The sequence below is a fragment of the Rhinatrema bivittatum genome, chromosome 2 (assembly GCF_901001135.1).
Source record: "Rhinatrema bivittatum chromosome 2, aRhiBiv1.1, whole genome shotgun sequence".
Classification (NCBI taxonomy): domain Eukaryota; kingdom Metazoa; phylum Chordata; class Amphibia; order Gymnophiona; family Rhinatrematidae; genus Rhinatrema; species Rhinatrema bivittatum.
In genome coordinates this window covers 675,697,886-675,721,736 of record NC_042616.1, presented here as the reverse complement: position 1 = coordinate 675,721,736, position 23,851 = coordinate 675,697,886, and the positions used below count along the sequence as shown (strand labels likewise).

The 23,851-nt window shown below is 42.5% G+C and overlaps 1 protein-coding gene across 1 annotated transcript in view; it reads right to left on the bottom strand.

The window, feature by feature from the left end:
* Positions 1-23,851, bottom strand: part of ZFHX4 (zinc finger homeobox 4) — a 779,821-nt gene that overhangs the window by 437,637 nt on the left and 318,333 nt on the right. The window lies entirely within an intron of this gene.

Here is a 23,851-nt window from a genome sequence, read left to right as displayed (position 1 = left end):
GAAGCTGAGCAACAGGCAGTAGGAGTGGCAAGAAGAAAAGCTAAAACCCAAATGCCTGAGTTCAATACAGATGCAAAGGTTTTTCCTATGAACTGGAAGGATTAAAAATATGTGTTCCTAAAAAACTGCTACAGGTAGAATCTATCTAGGTTGATTAAAACAGGGGTTGTTTTCTGAAATTCTGAACAAACTGATATAAAATAAAACTTGTTGATATTTAGCTCTCAAATTTTAATGAGGATACTACTACTACCAATAATAATATTATTAAAAAGTACAACAATAATAATCATAATATACTTCCCATCCCAAAGATTAATCCAGCAAGTTGTTTCAGTCACAATGCAGATATGATACCAACTTCTTACACTAACACAACTTAAGTTCCTTTTTCTTTTTTTTTTTTTTTTTTTTTTTAATAGCTGTGACAACTATATACAGATATAGTTTACATTTCCAAATGGTTACACAACTCAACCTTTCAGAAAGAAAGAAATAATAAATGATTTGTTTTAAAAAACGGCAACTAAAAAATGTACTCGGTAGGAGTACAGCACCTGCAAGTTAGGGTACATCACCTGTAAAAACAAGTTCTTCATAATTAGCCTCAGCAAAGGCTCAAACGGAGTGATTCTTGAATACCTTCAACTCTATCATTTTTCAGAATCTACAATTCGAGACCTAACTCAAAAGCTTTTATCGGAACAGGAAGACTGCTTTTCAATGTTCTTTAAACAGCTCATCCCAAGCAACCATCCAAAAGGGAACAGACAATCCAGGAGTTTACCCTCTGCAATTCAACAGATCAGATTTGCCTGAGGCTGTGGAAAAGGAGTGCATCTAATACTCAAAGCACTTTTTATTTTCTGTAAGGGGAAGATGAAATTAAACTCCTATTTTTTTCTTATGCAAATTAAGAAATCAGTTACATTAATTAGTATGCAAGCAATGTTACTTCAAGGGTTTCTTCCCATGTTTATTAATAAAGTAAATAGCCCAGCTCTACAATAGGCAGACTTTGTTGATGCATAAGCAGGGCATCCTTTTCTTACAGAATACCTGCCAGGGATTCTTACACTTGTCAATTCAAAATGAATAACCTGCTTAAATAAAGTGAGAAATGGATGCTGAAAACCACATTCCTTTCTGTCTAAAATCTGCACTGTCCAGGTCACCTTATTGTTATTTGGGACTTGGATGTGTTAAGAACAGCAGGGTCCTAGCATTCACAGTGCCCTATCAACTGTGAGTTTGAATTCGAACAACTTCTGCATTAAAACCTTTTTTTTTTGCCAACCCATCCTCACCAATGTTGCCCCACCACTTGGAGCTTTCAGTGGATGCGCCCCCCCTCCTGCACCAGCAAGCCAAGCATATCAAGTGTGCCTGCAATACTCACAGGCTAATGAACAATGAACAAAAACAAAAGCAACAGCAAGACTCCTATTATCTGATCTTCCGTAAAACACAAAAACTGCCTTTGCTGGTGCAGAGGAAGTGCCAGTAAGCCTGCAGGTGTGAGCCAGCTAAAAGAAAAAGCTTTGGCTAAATAGATTCTTTGACTGTCAGGGATTAGAGTCATGGCACCAGTAGTAATACACATCTTTTCCTTTAACTTACAAAATTTTCTCACGAGTCTTGCAAGAGTTTACCCCATCAGGGGCTTTCTGAGGCTATTGAAATGTCTTAAGTTTTAATTAAGTTGGAGTTGTCAGAAGAAAGCTTTTTTGGCACAGAGTCAGGGTCATTAATTACTGCTATCTTTGTTTCTTTCTGAAGAAAGAACTCTACTGACTTGTTGGGTTACTTATACAGCCTAGATTTTCTATCCTGCAGTCCTTATTCACCTCCAAGCAGGACTCGATTAAGTGGTTTACCAATTGCTTCCATCAATTCGATTTATGAACACTATGGATAGCCTCAAGTTTATCTTGGGGTACTGTTAACAGAAACATTTTCTGCTTTAAAAGAAAGAATCTTCATTTTAAAATAATGTAACCTATACACAATTGCTATCAATTAATAATTAGCATTTCACAAAATATAATGCTATTTTTATCTTGAAATATAAATATGCAATTTTAAAGTTTATTAACAGCTTGATCTTTGTTTATAAAACAAATAGAATTTGGAACTGAAGGCTTGACTTTGGAAGACCTAAATAATTCCACATTTAGGTTCAACAACAAACTGTGGGGGTCATTTTCTATAGCTTTCGCACGTGAAAAGGGACTTTTCGCATGCGATAGCTAGATCGGGCGGAGTTGGCACCAGAAGGAGAGGAGTCGTGGCGGCACCGGGGCGGACGCAGCAAAGACATCACTGACGGCAAAAAGGTACGGCCCCTTATTGCCGCCAGCAACACACCCAATAGCACCACCTTTCACGGTGGCGCTATTGGTTTGAGAAAGCTGGCAGCGATCGCACCACCGCCCCCCCCCCCCCTCGCCCCCCGGTACTGCACGATTCACTAAGGCCTGCAATTTTAGAAAATCCAGGCCTGTGTCATCCCATAATGGATACACAATATTCTAGCCAGTCTCTCAGCATAACCAGCATTAATCTGTATATGTGAAAGAGAAACCAAGGTTCTCTAGGATGACCTCAAAGAGACAAAGTCTCTACATAAGAGCCATCAGTAGGCAGATGCAAATAGTGTGACTACAACAGGCACACAGAGCTGGAGGTGCTCCATGATTTTCATTCTGCACAGGTCTTTAAATGGCCCTGTAGGTGAGAGTCAATGGCAAGGTGCCAGATGGGTCCTATCTCCCTAGATCAGTTCTCTGCAGAGTGGAGGAGGATGCTATGGCCATTGAAGGACCCAGCTGCTAGGAAAGCCGAGTGTTTGCAGGATGAAAAGTTTTGCCTTTCATCACTGCATCAAGATCTGCTCTAGCATATAGATAACCCTATATCTAATTACTACAATGGGCTGTTAATCATAGGTTAAAGTAAACTTGCCTTTCTTATGTTATATTAAAGTACTTACTGGGAACAATAGTTAAGTTTAGTTTATTCCAATTTCTTGACTACTTTCTTGCTTAACAAAGCACTGAAAGTGGTTTATAATAGCATTTTATAATTTGTTTATATAATATAGAGTTGAATTTTGAAAATCATTTACACACGCATAGGGAGATCAACTTTGATCATGGTATTCAATTTGAATGCATGTGGACTTGCGGAGATTCATGCAAGTATTTTATAAACTGTATGGCAGGTGCCACACAGTTATTAAAATATTGTGTATTTGTCCACAAAAGTATACTTGTATGTTGTAGTAAACATGCTTACTTTATCTATTTTACAAAAATCCATGCATATATTTTAGGTGCATAAAAATATATAACATATCCAACCTAATAACCCTGATTTAAATACTAATGCAGCTATTTTAATAAATTGTGCGTCAATACAGTTCTGAAAATACTTATTTGTGTGAGTACCTGAATTTACCAGTTTGCCAATACCACCAGTTCACCTAGTCCTTCTGCAGTTCACCTAGACTTTCTAGCACTTCATTCTGGCACCCCCACCCCAAAAATGTAGACTAAAGGAAAGTCGAATTTCAATTATGCAAATCCATTATCAGGTGTAAAAATGTTTGGTCAAGTTTGGTTTTGGGGGGCAGTTTTTCATGCACAGAGGTAGGAACAGCAAAGTACACATCATAGAAGATTTGATGTGATTTGGAGTGAGGAAAGGTACACAAAGATGAGATTTGTACAATGTACTCTCGACCTAGCTTGATAGCAGCTAGATAGAGAGTACATCAAACTAGGTCATGAGTACAATGTACAAATCTCATCTTTGTGTACCTTTCCTCACTCCAAATCACAACTAATCTTCACTGTTGTCTACTGTGCAGTTCCTACCTCTGACTGTGCATGTAAAACTGCCCCCCAAAACCTAGGCCACCAGCAAATCCTCACCTCATTACTAGTTGCCCCTCCTACAGTAGTATAAATAGTTTACCTATAAAAGAGCCTAATAAAGAGTCTCTCTCTCATTACCCTCTCTCATGCCCCTTTTTATTATCACGGGCAAAATTTATATCAAAATGTTAAATCTAGGTCTAAGTTATACAGCTAACTCAGTTATTCAGAGTTAGCTAACTCTAGTTGTGGCATGCGGTAATCCCAAAGATAGACCGGAAACTAGTGGAGATCAAACAAAACAGGATATATGATCCCTCCTGCTAACACCAGAAACTAGTTGAGCAGCATACTTTTGTAAGAACTGCAAAGATTTCAACACTGTCCCAGGTAAACCTAAGAAAGGTGCATTATAGTAATCCAACAGAGGTAAGATTAATGCCTGGACTACAGAACAAAAGTCAAATGCTCTCAGCCCAAGTTTAAGGCCACGCCCCACCTGTAGCTAAAAAAAAAAAATACGACCAAATCACAGCCTTGATTTGAAGAGTGAAACACAAATGAGAGTCACTCAGAAAGCCAAGACTCCTAGCATAGAACAAGACATGCGGCACGATTCACTTGACACAAATAAAAGATGGTATTGCCTTGAAATTATTGTGCTATATAATTACGTAGAGCATATAGAATGACATGATTTAATGGGACACAGTCAACATGGATTTACCCAAGGGAAGTCTTGCCTAACAAATCTTCATTTTTTTGAAGGGGTTAATAAACATGTGGATAAAGGTGAACCGGTAGATGTAGTGTATTTGGATTTTCAGAAGGGGTTTGACAAAGTCCCTCATGAAAGGCTTCTACGAAAACTAAAAAGTCATGGGATAGGAGGTGATATCCTTTCGTGGAATACAAACTGGTTAAAAGACAGGAAACAGAGAGTAGGATTAAATGGTCAATTTTCTCAGTGGAAAAGGGTAAACAGTGGAGTGCCACAGGGATCTGTACTTGGACTGGTGCTTTTCAATATATATATAAATGATCTGGAAAGGAATACGATGAGTGAGGTTATCAAATTTGCAGATGATACAAAATTATTCAGAGTAGTTAAATCACAAGCAGACTGTGATACATTACAGGAGGACCTTGCAAGACTGGAAGATTGGGCATCCAAATGGCAGATGAAATTTAATGTGGACAAGTGTAAAGTGTTGCATATAGGGAAAATTAACCCTTGCTGCAGTTACACGATGTTAGGTTCCATATTAGGAGCTACCACCGAGGAAAAAGATCTAGGCATCATAGTGGATAATACTTTAAAATTGTTGGCTCAGTGTGCTGCAACAGTCAAAAAAGCAAATAGAATGTTAACAATTATTAGGAAGGGAATGGTTAATAGAAGAGAAAATGTCATAATGCCTCTGTATCACTCCATGGTGAGACCGCACCTTCAATACTCTGTACAGTTCTGGTCGCCGCATCTCAAAAAAGATATAGTTGCGATGGAGAAAGGCTATTCAGCCTATTCCTATGAGGAAAGGCTGAAGAGGTTAGGGCTGTTCAGCTTGGAGAAGAGACAGCTGAGGGGGGAAATGATAGAGATCTTTAAGATCATGAGAGGTCTTGAACGAGTAGATATGACTCGGTTATTTACACTTTCGAATAATAGAAGGACTAGGGGGCATTCCATGAAGTTAGCAAGTAGCATATTTAAGACTAATCGGAGAAAATTCTTTTTCACTCAACTCACAATAAAGCTCTGGAATTTGTTGGCAGAGATGTGGTTAGTGCAGTTATTGTAGCTGGGTTCAAAAAAGGTTTGGATAAGTTCTTGGAGGAGAAGTCCATTAATGGCTATTAATCAATTTTACTTAGGCCTGGTTTTAGCCTCTGTTGGAAACAGGATGCTGGGCTTGATGGACCCTTGGTCTGACCCAGCATGGCAATTTCTTATGTTCTTATGTTCCTACAATTTATTTATTTTATTTATTTATTTATAGAGTTTTATATACTGTCGTTCGGTATTGCCATCACAACGGTTTAAAATATTTATCATTTAGTTAACATGGTTAGTGCAATTTCATAGGTAAAGTGTTCAACTAGAGTAAGAGGAGCAGATCAAACAACAAGATTAGTAGGAAATAAGTATGATATTAAATTTTTCAAGGGTAACAAAGGTATAATATAGAAAAAATCAGTAGGAAGTACAGTGTAATGTTACATTTTCAAGGGTAATAAAGGTATAAATATAAACATGGCTTCTGTTATAGGTATATTCATGTGGCATGAATTTTTGTGATCTTCCAAAATAAGAACATAAGAACATGCCATACTGGGTCAGACCAAGGGTCCATCAAGCCCAGCATCGTGTTCCATTCTCCTTGTCATTTTGGTCGCCCTTCTCTGTACCTTCTGCATCGCAATTATATCTATTTTGAGATGCGGCGACCAGAATTGTATACAGTATTCAAGGTGCGGTCTCACCATGGAGCGATACAGAGGCATTATGACATTTTCTGTTTTATTCACCATTCCCTTTCTAATAATTCCCAACATTATGTGTGCTTTTTTGACTGCCGCAACACACTGAACCAACGATTTCAATGTGTTATCCACTATGATGCCTAGATCTCTTTCTTGGGTGGTAGCACCTAATATGGAACCTAACATTGTGTAACTATAGCATGGGTTATTTTTTCCTATATGCATCACCTTGCACTTATCTACATTAAATTTCATCTGCCATTTTGATGCCCAATTTTCCAGTCTCACAAGGTCTTCCTGTAATTTGTCACAATCTGCTTGTGATTTAACTACTCTGAACAATGTTGTATCATCTGCAAATCTGATTACCTCACTCGTCGTATTTCTATCCAGATCATTTATAAATATATTGAAAAGTAAGGGTCCCAATACAGAACCCTGAGGCACTCCACTGCCCACTCCCTTCCACTGAGAAAATTGTCCATTTAATCCTACTCTCTGTTTTCTGTCTTTTAGCTAGTTTGTAATCCACGAAAGGACATCGCCACCTATCCCATGACTTTTTTTTTTTCCTAGAAGCCTCTCATGAGGAGCTTTGTCAAACGCCTTCTGAAAATCCAAGTACACTACATCTATCGGTTCGCCTTTATCCACATGTTTATTAACTCCTTCAAAAAGGTGAAGCAGATTTGTGAGGCAAGACTTGCCTTGGTTAAAGCCATGCTGACTTTGTTCCATTAAACCATGTATTTCTATATGTTCTGTGATTTTGATGTTTAGAACACTTTGCACTAGTTTTCCTGGCACTGAAGTCAGGCTAACTGGACTGTAGTTTCCCTGATCACCCCTGGAGCCCTTTTTAAATATTGGGGTTACGTTATCCATCCTCCAGTCTTCAGATACAATGGATGATTTTAATGATAGGTTACAAATTTTTACTAATAGGTCTGAAATTTTATTTTTGAGTTCCATCAGAACCCTGGGGTGTATATCATCTGGTCCAGGTGATTTACTACACTTCAGTTTGTCAATCAGGCCTACCACATCTTCTAGGTTCACCGTGATTTGGTTCAGTCCATCTGAATCATTACCCATGAAAACCTTCTCCAATACGGATACCTCCTCAACATCCTCTTCAGTAAAAACAGAAGCAAAGAAATCATTTAATCTTTCCACGATGGCCTTATCTTCTCTAAGTGGCCTTTTAACCCCTCCATCATCTAACGGTCCAACTGACTCTCTCACAGGCTTTCTGCTTCGGATATATTTAAAAAAGATTTTACTGTCAGTTTTTGCCTCTACGGCCAACATCTTTTCAAATTCTCTCTTAGCCTGTCTTATCAATGTCTTAGATTTAACTTGCAAATGCTTATGCATTATCCTATTTTCTTCTGTTGGATCCTTCTTCCAATTTTTGAATGTTGAGGGGGAGGGGGAGTTTAGTGACAGTCTTGGTATGCTTTGGTGAACAGCCATTTTTTCAGTTTTCTTGAAAGTTTTCTGGCTGGGTTGTAGTCTAAGTGCAGTCGGTAGGGTATTCCAGAGTTGGGGGCTTGTGAGGGAGATAGCACAGTCATATATTGATGTCAGTTGTGTGGTGCGGCAGGGGGGGGGATTGCTAGGAGTCCTTTGTTGGCAGAACGGAGGTTTCTGTGTGGTTCGTGTGGTTTAATCACTTCGTTTAACCAGTCTGTTCATTCCTCATATATGTATTTGTATTTTGTATTTTATTGGAAGCCAGTTTAGGGATGTAAGAATTGGGGTTATGTGTTCATGTTTTTTGGTTCCAGTGAGAAGTCTGGCTGCTGAATTTTGTAGGATTTGGAGGGGGCGAATGGTGGAGAGAGGTAAGCCGAGTCTTTATCAGATTTAATGCCAATTTGCTGTGGGTAGATGCAACTTAGGAGACCAGATCTGATGTTTCACACCATGAAGAGCTTACCAGGATATAGAAAAGTATTTTGCCTATATTTTGTAGTAAGTCAGCCAGAATTTTAGAAAATTGGCGAGATGTAAATGTTGAATAACAACACCAAATACTTATAAGATTGAACCCTGTGGAACACCTGTTGCAATGGTGTGCCATGCACAATGACTTCCAACAGCCCTGACTTACTACATTCTCCCACTGTATCAACAATTCCATACTCTCTAAAATGATAGGGTAAAATCTGATAGTTGATTGTGTCATAAGCTGATGAAATATCAAGCATAACCAGAATGTATCCCAACCTGAACCTTATTGAAATATTGTTGCAAGACCTGAAACAAGCTGTTCATGCAAGGAAACCCTCAATTGTCACAGCATTGAAACAGTTCTGTATGGAAGAATGATCCAAAATTTCTTATGGACAATATGAGAGACTAATCAACAATCACAGGAAATATTTTGTTATAGTTACTGTTGGTCAAAAGGGTACCACCAGTTACTGAATGAAGGGTTTACATAAATTTTCACACAAGGGTACTTATTGTTGAATTTTTTGTTGAATAAATAACATGTATCCTTTTTATCAGCATTATTTATTTATGAGGTTAGTTTTTCCTCTTATTAGGGTTTAGATTAGGATCTAATCATGTTTTGAGAATAAACTGCTAAAAGACAGAACATCCTAGGGGTGTCAGAAACTATTTCTCAGCATACTCTATACTATTTTTACAATCGAAACCCCTCTGAAAATTAATTTGAAAACTCAGGTTTATGCATGTAAATGGGCTTTAGAAAATTGCCTGGAGGGAGGTTGTACATGTAGATCTAAGTTTTGAAATGATTCAGTGTAGACTTTCATGTGAACAGCATGAGGGGAGAGTTGGGATGGCAATAGCATTCATGCACATACTTTCAATTTTTAAATGCACACACACAAATATATTTGTACCTGCTAATAAGCAGGCGTAAATGGATGCATGTACAGTATGTTGCACTGTGTTCCACATGTACCAGCTAATTTTCAAAGCAGAATTACTCATATAAGTGCATATTGAAAATTTGGGCTAAAGTCTATCTGTACATTGTACACCCAAATTTTAGACCTCTGAAAATTATTTTATCTATATGTTATCAGTTGCCAGAGAACAAGCATGTGTTAGCAGTGGCAATGCCATCAACATTCTAGGGGTAAGAGTCAACCCAAGCATTATACTACTACTGTGCAATAAGGAAGTATTTGGAAGAACAGCCTGTTATATCTAAATATAGATCTTGGATCATTGATAAATATAGCACTTGGCACGTTTCAAGCTGATTTATTGAAGTATTGTTGTGAGCGCGGCCTTCGGGAGCTGATGGCACAGGCTCGGCACCCGTAACTTAGCTCATAGGAGAGCGGAGCCCTTGGGCCACGGGATGGCTCAAGGTGGGACATGAGTCACACCCATGGTGAGGTATGTGTGCAGGAATGGGTGGCACCATAACAGAGCTGAATGGAGCTTGGAAGACCGGGCTTTTGAAATAATCCTCAGGCGAGGACTTGGAGACGTGGAGCTTGGAACTTGGAAAACATGGAGCTTGGAAGAAGCTGAGATGTGGAGCTTGGAACGTGGAAGAAGCTGAGACGTGGAGCTTGGAACTTGGAAGCGGAGACGTGGAGCTTGGAACTTGGAAGCGGAGACGTGCAGCTTGGAACTTGGAAATGGAGACGTGCAGCTTGGAACTTGGAAGTGGAGACATGGAGCTTGGAACTTGGACGAGGAGACGAAGGCTTGGAACTTGGACGAGACACAAGAGGACAGAGCAAGACCTCTCAGGCGCCCTATACAGCCCGCACGCTGGTCACAGACCACACTGCCCCCTACGCGCCCTACATAGCCAGATGGCTAGTCACAGACCATGAGGGGAGTGGGGCGAGCTCGAGAAGTCTCTTAGCACAGGAGTGAAGTGACCCCTGGGGTCCTCCGGAGTCGGAAGGGTAAAGTCTTAGAACTTGGGAACTTGAGGACCAGAACCTCCACGTTAAAAACAGGAAACTCCGGAGGCATGGATCATACAGGACCTGGAGCATTAGGACTAGGGACATCAGGACTCGGACATCAGGACACAGAACATCTAAAGACAGCTGGGAACAGAACCATCAAGGGACAGCTGGACATGGCTGGAATGGAGTCACGGACATCATTGGAATGGAGTCACGGACGTCTCTCTGGAATGGCTCATGCACATCTTCTCTGGAATGGACTCATGGACCATTTTTCTGGAATGGACTCATGGACCACTGGAAATACGGAGCATCTGGAACATGCATCTGAGATGAGGAGAACTCCAATAGCATCCGAGCAGATGCGAAGACAATGGAGGAATGGAGTGAGGCCCTTTTATAGGGCTGACCCAGGAAGAAGGCAGAGGCTAGCAGTTGATGGGGCCATGGCCACTTCCTGCCACTGGTCCTTTAAAAGGAGGAAGGAGGCTTGGCTGCAGCCTAAGGAAGGCTGGAGGCAGGCTTCAGGACCCTGGAGAGCGGCCCTGCAGAGCAGGAAGAGGCAGGCCTTGTCAGCGGCGTTTCAGCCGCATAGGAGGAGGGCCCAGAGGCAGGAGATGTCAGCTGCATTCCTGCCGGTTTGGAGAGCAGGGCCTGAAGGCGGCATCCAGACCACAAGAGGCCTGGTCGTCTGCGGCTCAGCCATGAAGGCAGCAGTGGTCCAGGCCACAAAGGAGCAGTCCCTGGCCGTGGAGGTAAGGCCCTGTGCATGGGAATGAGGGCAGGGGCGCAACAAGTATATTCTTTTGAGTAAATTTTCAAAGGTGTTGCGAGCAGAAAAATAACATACATGCACGCAAGTAACATGTATTTGCATATATGCTAAATTATAAATATCGAAAGTATATGTGTTTTTGGTTTTGCATGTAAATTTTACCATAAAAAAAGGAATGGTCTGGGGCATTCCAGAGTAGGTTCAAGAAGCATGTATGATAGTTGCTATTTTATAAGAGATATATTATACAAATTATTGAACTGGTTTGTATAAATCATACCTGCTAATTGACTAATGCAAGTGAAATCGGACTTGTCTTTTGTGTGAGAGGCCTGAATGAACTGGTGGAGGTTCAGGTTGTGCTAGAGGATGTAGGTGAACTGAAAATGGACTGGGTGAACTTGTGGTGATATTGGCGAATTGGTGATTAAAAGTGCATATACAAGTAGGTATTTTTAAAATTATACATCTTTATACTTTATAAAATTGTGAAGGAATGTCTCTGGAAACCCTCCTTAACCAGTGCTGGACCAGGCATCTAGCCTGAGCCACCTCAAAAGGTAGAGATGCAGGTAGTTCAGTGGATGGATCCCTGGAAAGCAGACATAAGAGTTTGGGCCCAGCTGGGAATGGATAGACCCTAGGTCTCCAGGAGAAGGCAGCTCCAGTAAGAAGGTGAATAACAAAAGATATGCCATGCTGGGTGAGACCAAGGGGCCATCAAGCCCAGAATCCTGTCTCCAAGTACTTGGAAAGTACCCAAACATTAAATAGGGCCCATGCTACTAATGCCAGTATCAAACAGTGGCTATTCCCTATTGATTAATAGTTGTTAATGAACTTCTTCTCCAGGAAATTATCTAAACCTTTTTTAAACCCTGTTATACCAGCTGCCTTAACCACACCCTCTGACAACGAATTCCAGAAGTTAATTGTCAGTTGAATGAAAAACAAATTTTCTCTGATTTGTTTAAATGTGCTACTTGCTAACCTCATGGAGTGCCCCCTAGTCCTTGTATTATCTGAAAGAGTAAATAACCATTTCATATTTATCTGTTCCAGACCTTTCATGATTTTGTAGACCTCTATCATATCCTCCCTCAGCCATTTCTTCTCTAAGCTGAACACCTCTTACCTCTTTAGCCTTTCCTTCATAGGAGAGCCATTCCATGGCTTTAACATTTTGGTCTCCAATTCTCTGTACTTTCTCCAGTGCAACTATATCTTTTTTGAGATGTGGTGACCAGAATTGCACACAATTATCAAGGTGCAGGCTAACCATTGAGTGATACAGAAGCATTATGACATCATCCGTTTTGTTTGTCAATGCCTTCCTAATAATTCCTAACATTGTGTTTGCTTTTCTGACCCCCACAACATACTGAGCTGACAAGTTCAATGTAATATCAACTATGAAGCCCAGATCTTTTTCCTGGGTGGCAACTCTTAAAATGGAACCTAACATCGTTTAGCAACAGTATGGTTTATTTTTCCCTATATTCATCATCTTGCACTTGTCCACAATATCTTTCATCTGCAATATGGATGCCCAATCTTCCAGTTCTTCAAGGTTCTCCTGTAATTTATCATAATCCACGTCTGATTGAACTACTCTTAATAATTTTGTGTCATCTGCAAATTTGATCACCTCACTCATCGTACCACTTTCCAGGTCATTAATAAATATATTAAAAAGTACCAGTTCAAGTACAGATCACTGAGGCACTGCACTGTTTGCCTTTTCCCACTGTGAAAACAGTCCATATAATCCTACTCTATTTTGTCTCTTTTTTAACCAGTTTGCAATCCTCCTATCCCATGACTGTTTAGTTTTCTTAGAAGCCTCTCATGAGGGACTTTCTCAAATGCCTTCTGAATATCCAAATACATTACATCTACTGGTTCATTTTTATCCACATGCTTATTTACTCCTTAAAAACTGCAGCAGATTTGTGAGGCAAGTCTACCCTTGGGGAAATCCATGCTGGCTGTGTCCCATTAATTCATGTATACTTATATGTTCTGTGATTTTATTCTGAAGATAACGAATGAACATGAATCTTGAAAGTAAATGCTGAGAAGTGAATAGTGAATATGGAAGATAAATGCAAAGAAGTGAATACTGAAGTTAGTGAGTGTGAATGTGACTGTGAAGGTAAGCCACTTTTGTAAATAAAGTTTATAAAGTATAAGAAAAATCAGAGTCTAGCATGTATCTGTCCTCTGGGGAGCTACAGATGGAGGGAGAAAGGCACTAGAGAGAAATTTGGCAGAGTGCCAAAGGATCCAGTGAGCATACCACTGGAGTAGAAAATTGAAGTAAAATAAGAGTTGAAAACAGACACAACTGGTTGCAGAAGAAGAGTGTGGAAGCTAGGGGAATGGTCCTAAGACCAGCCCTGAAGAGGCACAACCCCAGGGCAAGGAGATACAAACAGCCAAACCTGGGCTGAGCTTTACAGAGCTAGGTCCCCTCCCCCACTAGCCAGATTAGCCCTGGTAACCAGGAAAAAGAGGTGCTTCACGGTGAAGATGAAACACTGGCGTTGCCAGAGAGATCTGATAAAAGTGCTGAAGAAAAGACTGACAGAGATGCTGCAGAGAGGACTAATAGAGGAGCTGCCAAGGGGCCTGACAGAGGCAGCACAGAGAAACTTGATGATAAATACCATGAAAGAAGTGGAGAAAACTGTTGGTAATGAAGCAGATGGAAAAGAGAAAAATTCTTGTGGCAGTGCAGAACTACAGCCTGTGAAGGAGCAACAGCAACCTAAAGAATACCAAGAAGTCCTAGCAAAAGAGTTTCCAGAAACAATATGCCTCAAGGAAGAGGACTGGAACTCAGCTTCATACAGACTCTTTTAAAATAGCATTGGTTAGATGGGCTGTTTAGTTTAATAACAGAAATAAAGTAGAATGCTTAAGTGACCTGATATATATTAAATTATGTGGGGATACTGGGGAAAAGGGTACAGTAGACAGTTTTGACCATGGGGGCATGTTTAACGGTGACCCTAGCAAGAATAGGAAATGGTGACCCTGGAGCCTTTACACTGGGTTTAATAGGCAAAGTGACCAGGGAATTGTATAGAAAACATGTACAGTTGTAGGGGAGCTTGCTTTGTCTTAACCCATCGATGTGAGGGAAGAGTCAGCCCAAACTCAGGCCAGGGTGGTGTAATGGGAAGAGAAGTCACTTCCCTGGAAGATATCCAGAGGAGAAAAGATGCTCGACCCAACAGGTCCAAGCTGAGGATGAAGGTATGTAAAGGAGTGCCCCTGGAAACCCTCCTTAACTAGTGCTGTGTGGCATCTAGCCTGGTGCACCTTAAAAGCTAGAAACACAGGTAGCTCAAGGGGTGGATCCCCAGAGAGCAGAGATAAGAGTTTTAGCCCAGCTGGTAACAGACATACCTCAGATGGCCAGGAAAAGACAGCTCCTGTAAAAAGGTGAATACTGAAAGTAAAGAATGAATGAGAATATTGAAAATAAAAGTTGAGAAGTGAATAGTGAAAACTGAACAAAAATGTTGAATTGTGAATACTGAAGATAAATGCTGAATTTGAATGTGGCTGTGAAGATAAGCCACTTTTGTAAATAAAGGTTATATAAGAAATGTCAGAGTCCAGCATGAGTCTATCCTCTGGGGAATTACATACATCTTGTATATCTCACAAAAAAACTCTATTTCCATGTATAATTCAGGGATATTACATATACCTGTTATTTTAATTTTTTTGGTCCTAAATTATATGCGTGCATCGACTTACATGTGCAAATGCAGTATCATGAATAGGTTTGAAAGTTAGGCTCTGTCTCACTAAGTTTTGTCCATTCTTAGTAAAATAAACAGCAATCTATAGGGATATTGTGCATTTACAAAGATATTACTTGATTTAAGTTAATTTAAATCCATCAAAATCCTCTAATTTCTAAAAGCTTGCAGAAGTAATATTTTAATAGCATATTTTGGAACTGCTTTTAATAAAATCACTGGCAAACTAATGTTTATTTTTTACACTTTAACTTAAAATTTCTGATTTATGGAATATGTTTTACCATTCAGAGCTACTAAGTTCAGCAAGTAAGTTACTACAAACTGGCTCTAAAACTTGTCTGTGTCATAGTATAAATAATTATGGCAGTCTCTTGGGCTTTACTTAGTTTCTATATATGTATTTGAACTAAAATAATTAGAAGCAACATGTGCAATAAATTATTAAAAACTACAGTGTACTGGATTCTGCATACTTTATTTATTTGTTCGATTCATAGCGCACTGCCGAAAAGAGATTCCAGTGGGACTGCAAAACATTCAACACAAAATTACAATATGTTAAAAACAAAACTCACAAATATGCATTTGTTAAAAATAATTCATTGCATGGGACGTCATTTATATATGGAATATGTATTTTTTCAGTCTCATAATCTTGGTTTCCAGTGCTAGGAATGAGATTTAGAAGAAATATCATTAGTTTGGTATATTGCAATATAAATGGCAATATAAATGGCAATAAAGAAATATTACAATATATTAATTTGTTATGTAACTGCATTGATTAAAAAGTTAAAGCTGCTTTTTTTTAATATGCATGGAAAATTGAATGAAAAGTAGAGGCAGACTAGATGAGTCAATTGGTCTATACCTGTCATTGTCTACTATCTTACTATGTGTAACACCCCCCCCCCCCCCCAGTGAGTCTGTTTTGCATGGGTGGGGCCATAAAAGAATTTATATGTTCTTTAGGGCAGAACCCTGACTTGATCTTCTCTGTGCCCCTTTCTCTAGGGCCTGGATCCTTTTTGTTGGGGCGGGGAAAGTTTTACTTTCATGGCTTAGTGAAGGGTTACTAACTTCAATCTAGCTATCTCTGGAAGAGGGTTAATTTCTCTTCTCTATGAGTTCTGTGTCCCAAATAAGTACATTGGACAAATTAGGTTAGTGTCCAAAATTAAAGTCTTTACTGATAAAATAGTTGCAGATGGCACAATAAATATTGTTTTCCAGCACCAACAGTCTTTTCTCTTTTTGGTTACAGTATTCAGCTCTATCTGTGCAAGAATTTTTCAAGCAGGCAAGGGATAAATCCATCTTCCTGGATTAGGTGAATTGGAATCCTTGGAGGGCAAAGTAACTCATAATCTGGTCAGAGAAAAACCCCTTGCAAAGATGGCTAAATATCCTAACCTGGGGAGAGCGTGAGTAATTTCCCTTCTGACTGTCTTCCCTTGTATCATCTATGAACCTGCCTGCCTCAGACGCTGTCAGCTGATTTCACCTGAGCCACAGCATAAGATTGTTGCAAACAATGGCATGCAGCCACCAGAATGTCCTTTGGCCCATTTTGGAGGAACTCTCTCTCAATATTCCTTGGATTCTCTAGCAGCCATGGGTAAGAAGAAAAATGGTAATTTGAGATTGCCTCCATGTGCATCTCACTCTACCCCTCAACAAACTCAGCCAACTTTAGAGACCTTTCATTTTACTAGCCACAGTTTGGGGCAATGTGAGCTGCTGAGACCTCTGGTTCCATTCCATTAGAGACATTGGTCTCCTTGAGTCCCCTCGGCCTGGAACCTCTGTAGTTGCCTTGTACTTCTCCTTTGTCTCCTAGGGTAGAAAGGGAAGTCTCCATAAGTACCCTTACTCTTTCCCTGGATAGGAGATTTCAGTTGGAGTGAGGTAATGATGTCTTCTAACCCTCAATTAATGGCTAAAACTGCTTTGATAACAATGGATCTACTTTGGTCAGCAATTACCAAGTTGGAACTGGCATTTTCCACTAGGACTGACTCTGTTTTGGGACCATTAGGTACTTTAACTACCCAAGTAAATGAACACTCTCAGAAGATCTTAGAGAGACAAATTGCTACTGTTGAGGAAACATGTTCTAATACGCATGATACTGTCTCCTTGATTAAAGATAATCAGCTTTTACATAGGAAAATTGAAAGCATGAGTAATTACTCTAAGCATTTTAATCTGAGGGTTCTAAATTTTTCCCAATGTGTTTTGATCTCTCTAATGGAGATGATTAGAAGATTCTATTTAGATTCTCTAAAAATCTCTAAAGAAGCTATTCCTGAAATACATAAATTTTATCTCCCAGAGAGTAAAGCTGATATACAATCAAAATGTGAAGGTGCTAGCAATAAATGGAAAGAGAATTCCCTTGATCTAACACAATTTTGGAAGAATCTAATTTGGATTTCAAAGATAGTGCTACTTTGTTAGTAGTTTTTGCTTGTGAATATAATAAACAATGGACTTAGAAACTTTTTTTTCTCTTTATAAAGTTTCTACTTTTCTTGGGCATAAGATAGCTGTATTCTCAGATGTGGTTAAAGCAACGCAAAAACATAGAAGATTATTCTTGACTAAAAAATCTAGTTTTGGCTCTAGGAGCTACATTTTTGTTAAATTCCTTTGTAAATACCTTATCAAATTTTAGAGAATCAGTTATTCCTTTTTTGATCCCATTCAATTGGAGAATTTCCTACATAAAAGTATTTTCCTTCTTTGGATATTAATGCTGTAAGGTAAATCCAAGATGAGCCATATTAGAAATAGTGCTAGGAATGTCCTGTTTGATTTAAATCAAGAGTATGTTTCTCCTAGAGATATGCATTCATTTTAAAAGAAATAGATAATGGCAATGAAATTGTCTATTTTGTCTCTTTTCGGAAGAGCCACAAAACAAAAAAAATGATGAAATTGTGTAAAAATTAGTATTTCATGTTACTGCGCACTAACTGAAAATGTTAGCAATCAGTTAAAAACATGTCAATTGGGGGAGCAGTTTGTTAGCTAGAGTTATGGTTATGCATTCCCATAGTTATTGTTTGTGTTGCCAAGGTTGCAAGGTGGTATTTGTGGGGGGATGGCCAGTGCCTGGTAACAAACATAAGCAAACAACTGATATAATAAATATTTAATACCATCAAGTTTCTAGTCAGCAAATGCAAAAGCATGTATTGCAAATGCATATTTTGAATTAGTCAATCCCTTTGTATTTTAGTAAAGGGGCTCTGGCATTTTGGTGCATGCATACTTTTAATTCCCCTGGTGTCTTGTCTGTGTGTTTGGGGGTGGGGGGTGGGGGTTGGTAACTGGTGAGAGGAGAAGTGGCTGGGGTGAATGTAAGGGATGGTGGGTGGGAGAGAGTCTGGTTGGGGTGGTAACTGGTAAGAGAGAGAGGCAACCTGGTGTGTGTGAGGGTGACTGGTGAGAGGTGGAGTGACTGGGGTGGCAATATGGGGTGACAGGTTTGAGAGACAGATTGGAGTGATGAGTGGTGAGAGTGGGTGAATGGAATGACTATGGGGTGACAGATAGAAGAGAGATTGGTTGGGGTGTTAACTGGAGAAAGAGAGGCAGCCTGGTATGTCGTGGGATGATTGGTGAGAGGAGAAGTGACTTGGGTGACTATACGGGGTGACGGGTGGGAGAGAAACTGATTGGAGTGGTGAGAGTGGGTGAATTGGGTGACTGTATGGGGTGACAGGAGCAAGACTGGGTGGGGTGGTGACTGGTGAGAGAGAGGCAGCCTGGTATGTGGTGGGATGACTGGTGAGAGGGGAAATGACTGGGGTGAATTTAAAGGGTAGCAGGTGGGAGAGAGTCTGGTTGGGTTGGTGACTGGAGAGAGAGAGGCAGCCTGGTATGTGGGGGGCTGACTGGTGAGAGGTAGAGTGGCTTGGATGACTATATGGGGTGACAGGTGGGAGATAAACTGATTGGAGTGGTGAGAGGGGATGAATTGGGTGACTGTATGGGGTGACAGGAGCAAGACTGGTTGGGGTGGTGACTGGTGAGAGAGAGGCAGCCTGGTATGTGGTGGGATGACTGGTGAGAGGGGAAGTGACTGGGGTGAATTTAAAGGGTAGCGGGTGGGAGAGAGTCTGGTTGGGGTGGTGACTGGTGAGGGAGAGGCAGCCTGATAGGTGGGGGGGGGGGGGTGGAGTGACTTGGTGGACTTGGTGAGAGGTGGAGTGACTTGGATGACTATATGGGGTGACAGGTGGGAGAGAGACTGATTGGAGTAGTGAGAGGTGAGAGGAGGTGAATTGGATGAATGTATGGGGTGACAGATAGGAGTGAGACTGGTTGGGGTGTGACTGGTGAGAGGGAGAGTGACAGGGGTGACTGTTTGGTGTGTCAAGTGGGGGAGAGAGACTTGAGTTAGTGACTGGTGAGAGAGAGGCAGCCTGGTATGTGGGGGTGACTTTTGAGAGGGGGAGTGACTGGGGTGACTGTTTGGGGTGATGGGTGGGGGAGAGAAGCCGGTTGAGATGTTGACTATTGAGAGAGATTCAGCCTGGTATGTGTGTGTGTGTGTGTGTGTGGGGGGGGGGGGGGTTTGACTAGCAAGAAGGGGAATAACTGGGTTACTAAATGGGATGACAGGTGAGAGAGACTTCTTGGGGTAATGACTGGTAATAGAAAGACAGCCTGTTGTGTATGGAGTGGGACTAGTGAGAGGGGAAGTGACTGGGGTGACTGTATGGGGTGATGTGGGAAAGCGAGGCAGCCTGTTGTGTGTGTGGAGGGGTGACTGGGGTAACTATATGGAGTGACTGGTTACCCCCAAACACACCAGCTGCCTCTCTCTCTCGTCACCACCCCAACCAGACTCTTTCCCACCTGTCACCCCATACATTCACCTAAGTCACTTCCCCTCTCACCAGTCACCTCCCCCCACCCAAACATACTGAGTCACACCAGGGGAATTCAAAGTATGCATATCACAAAATGCCAGGGCCCCTTTCCTAAAATACAAAAGGATTGGTGAATTCTAAATATGCATTTGCGTTACATGCTTTTGCTGACTAGAACTTGATGCTATAAAATTACATCACTTGTTTGTTTACACTTGTTACCCCTATAAACACCACCTTGCAATCATAGCAACACAAACAAGTACTGGTAACTAAGAAGGCAGCCAGTGGAATGCAGAACCATACCTCTAGCTAACGAATTCCTCCCAAATTGACACTTTTAAACTGCTTCGTAACATTTTCAGTTAGTGTGCACTAAGTCCTGTTAGTGCATACTAACTCACAGGTCTATCAAGTACCGAGTGGTAGGAAGAGCTGCATTAGTGCCTACGGCACCCGCGGTTACCGCCCGCACAGTGCAGCTCACCTACCACTCGATCCTGAACACTAATTTTATTTAAATGTAAACCGCGTCCGAAAAGCCTTAGACCCGCGCAACCCATTTTACTGGATAGAGCGCCTATACAGTATCCTGGGTGCGCGGGCCTAAGGCTTCACGCCACGCTGGTATCTGTCATTTTCAGATACCAGGAAGCGAAAAAACCAAAAGCAAAAAGTAAGTCGCTTCGCCGCTTCACTCTTCCCTCCCCCCGGAGCAGGGCGCGAAAAGCAGCCTTGCTCCGGGAGGAGGGAAGCGGCGAAGCGACTTACTTCTTGCTTTTGGTTTTTTTGCTTCGCCGCTGTCAGTGTCTTCCCTTCCTCTTGGAGCAGGGCGCGAAAAGCAGCCTTGCTCCGGGAGGAGGGGAGAAGAGACACGGACAGTAATTTTGGTTTTTTTTCAAAAAGCTAAAAGTAAGTTGCTTCACTGTCAGTGTCTCTTCTTCCCTCCTCCCAGAGCAAGGCTGCTTTTCGCGCCCTGCTCCGGGAGGAGGGGAGAAGAGATGACAGCGGCGAAGCGAAAAAACCAAAAGGGGACCCGACCCGACCCACTTTTGCAGCCGTCCGGCATCGCTGCTCCCCCACCTCGTCCGGCATCGTTGCTCCCCTGCCTCGTCCAGGAAGATGGCTGCCAGCACGGGGGAAAGCGGCCCCTGTGCATTCAATTGGCTGCCGTGACGCCAAACATCGTGACGTCATGTCTTGAGCAGCCAATTGAATGCACAGGGGCCGCTTTCCCCCGTGCTGGCAGCCATCTTCCCGGACAAGGCAGGGGAGCAACGATGCCGGACGAGGCGGGGGAGCAGCGATGCCGGACGGCTGCAAACGTAAGTCGGGTCGGGTCCCCTTTTGGTTTTTTCGCTTCGCCGCTGTCATCTCTTCTCCCCTCCTCCCGGAGCAGGGCGCGAAAAGCAGCCTTGCTCCAGGAGGAGGGGGGACACTGACAGCGAAGCAACTTACTTTTAGCTTTTTGAAAAAAAACCAAAATTGCTTTTGGTTTTTTTTCGCTTCGCCGCTGTCAGTGTCTATTCTTCCCTCCTCCCGGAGCAAGGCTGAAAAAGCAGCTCCGGGAGGAGGGAAGAACTGAAGCAACTTACTTGCACGTGGGAAAGCGGTCTCCGTGGCAGCCCCAGTCCTCTCCCCTGCTCCCGAAGCCAAAAAAAAAAGCGAAAAAAACGTTGCAGCCCCCCTCCGATGTCCGGAGGGGGGCTGCAACGTTTTTTTCGCTTTTTTTTTTTTTTTTTGGCTTCGGGAGCAGGGGGGGGGGCTGGGGCTGCCACGGAGACCGGCACCCATGATCGCAGCCGGGGCAGGTGAGCGGGGGCTGGGGGAAAGCTTGCCATCTACCCTTACCCCTGCCTCTACCGCAGGGGTCAGGGTAGGCGGTAAGTTTGCAGGTTAAACGCGCGACAAAACGGCAGGGAAAACTAGCGATAGTCGGGGCGCGGGTTACGGGATGCTAGGGAATAGCTAATTCGCTCGTTTGCATGCAATATACATGCCGCGGGCGGAAGGGGTTGCCCGGGGAATTTAGGACGTGGTAGGAGTAGGTTAAAGGGGATTTGGGATCGCAGGAAGGGCTAACGCGGCCGGAACATGAGTAAAAAGCAGCTTAGGAGCAGGGTAAACGCGGCCGCACTTTACAGGATAGGCCTGACAGGAAGTAGGAAAACACGAAATAAATACCTCCCGAACCATTTAAAAAATGAAATCTAACAGATAACGACCCAAAACAAAAATGACATGAAAAAAAAAATCAGTGCACATCCCTAGTTTCTCCCCATAATATGGTTTGGCTAAATATTGGAATATTGTTTCTTGTGTTAAATTGTGTATTGATATGACTATTTCTTTTTTGATTTCTTAAAACAATCTCTTAAGATTTCTTAAATCTCCGTACAGGTTCTTAAATCTCCGTACAGGTACCTGTACGGAGATTTAAGGAGGTACCTGTACGGAGGTACCTGTACGGAGCTACCTGTACGGAGGTACCTGTACGGAGATTTCTTAAATCTCCGTACAGGTACTTGCCTCTCTTTTCTCTGCTCTGCAAGCCAGGATCCAGGGCTTGGATTGAGCTGTTTCCTGCACCCAGCCCTCCATTGGACCCTCTCCTCCTCCTCCACCTCGTGGCTGTTGACCCCTCCCCCAGCTGGAAGACTGCCCTGCTTCTAACGAATGTGCTTTTAAATCTCCGTACAGGTACTTGCCTCTCTTTTCTCTGCTCTGCAAGCCAGGATCCAGGGCTTGGATTGAGCTGTTTCCTGCACCCAGCCCTCCATTGGACCCTCTCCTCCTCCTCCACCTCGTGGCTGTTGACCCCTCCCCCAGCTGGAAGACTGCCCTGCTTCTAACGACTCCGCTTTTAAATCTCTGTGCTGGATGCTAAGACCCATATTGATGACATCACTTTTGAGCGACACAGAAAAGAGTCATCTATAAAAATCTAACCTGGTCAAGCGCCACGCGCCTAGCGTCACGCGCCGAAGGAGCGCGACAAAGGGGCCTGCCCCTTTGAGCGCCCCTTCGGGCAGCCACTTCGGACCGCCCTGAAGGACCCTGGAAGACCCTAAAGTACTACACGGACCTCCTTCTCACCCAGCAGTCCCTTTTGACCCTGAGGTATCGCTGCTCACTTGCCAGCCTCTCAGCCAAGACCCATCCAGCTCCAGGACCTCCGAGTGAGTGGGCACCTCCTCAAAGTGCCTATCTCACCTCTCACAGGTGCTCATGAGCCTGCCTCCCAGCCACTGGACTACTCCCCCTAACACCTTAAATTGCTCTATTCTGTTATTTGTGCATGTTATCTAAGCTGTATAACCTGCATGGTACACTATTTACACCTCTTACCCTACCTAATCAGCTTTGTGCCCTTCCCTCAGTGCCCTTCTCTCAGTTTAACTCCTTGATACCTTAATCCCCGCCTTGTACTACCCTATATCCTCTCAGTTTCCTTTTTACCTACCCCCTCTCCCTCCCTCCTCCTTTGCCTACTCACCCACTATGACCACACAACACATCAACCGCATCCACCTCCCCCACAACAGACTCCCCCATTCCCATCCCCCCCGTCCCACCCCCCCCCTACAAATCCCTCCTCCCTATCCTCACTACCCCCCTCAACCAATTCCTTGGACTCACTACCCTCTCCATCATTCTGTTCAACGCCCAATCACTCTCCAAAAAAACCCCCATCCTAAATGACCTCCTCACTGACACCAAGCCAGACATCTGTGCCATCACGGAAACCTGGCTCAAAGAAACAGACATTGTCCTCCTGAACCAGCTACCTACACAATCCTACGAATTCCTATCCATTCCAAGACCCAAGAAAAGAGGAGGTGGCATCCTCCTAGCCTTCAAGAAACACCTTAATCTCAAACTCTCCCACACCACATCACCCTCCAAGCTAGAAATTGGCCTCTTCAAAGCCCCCTCACTGCAAATCTGTCTCATTTATGCCCCTCCTGGATCCATCGAAAGGGACCCCTCCCCCTTAATTGAATTCTTATCTGCCAACATAAACAGTGAAATCCCTTCCATCATACTAGGAGACTTCAACCTCCATGTCGATGCCACCCCCCTTACCCCTTCTTGTGAGGCATTCCTTACTGCACTCCAAGCTCTAGGCCTTAGACAA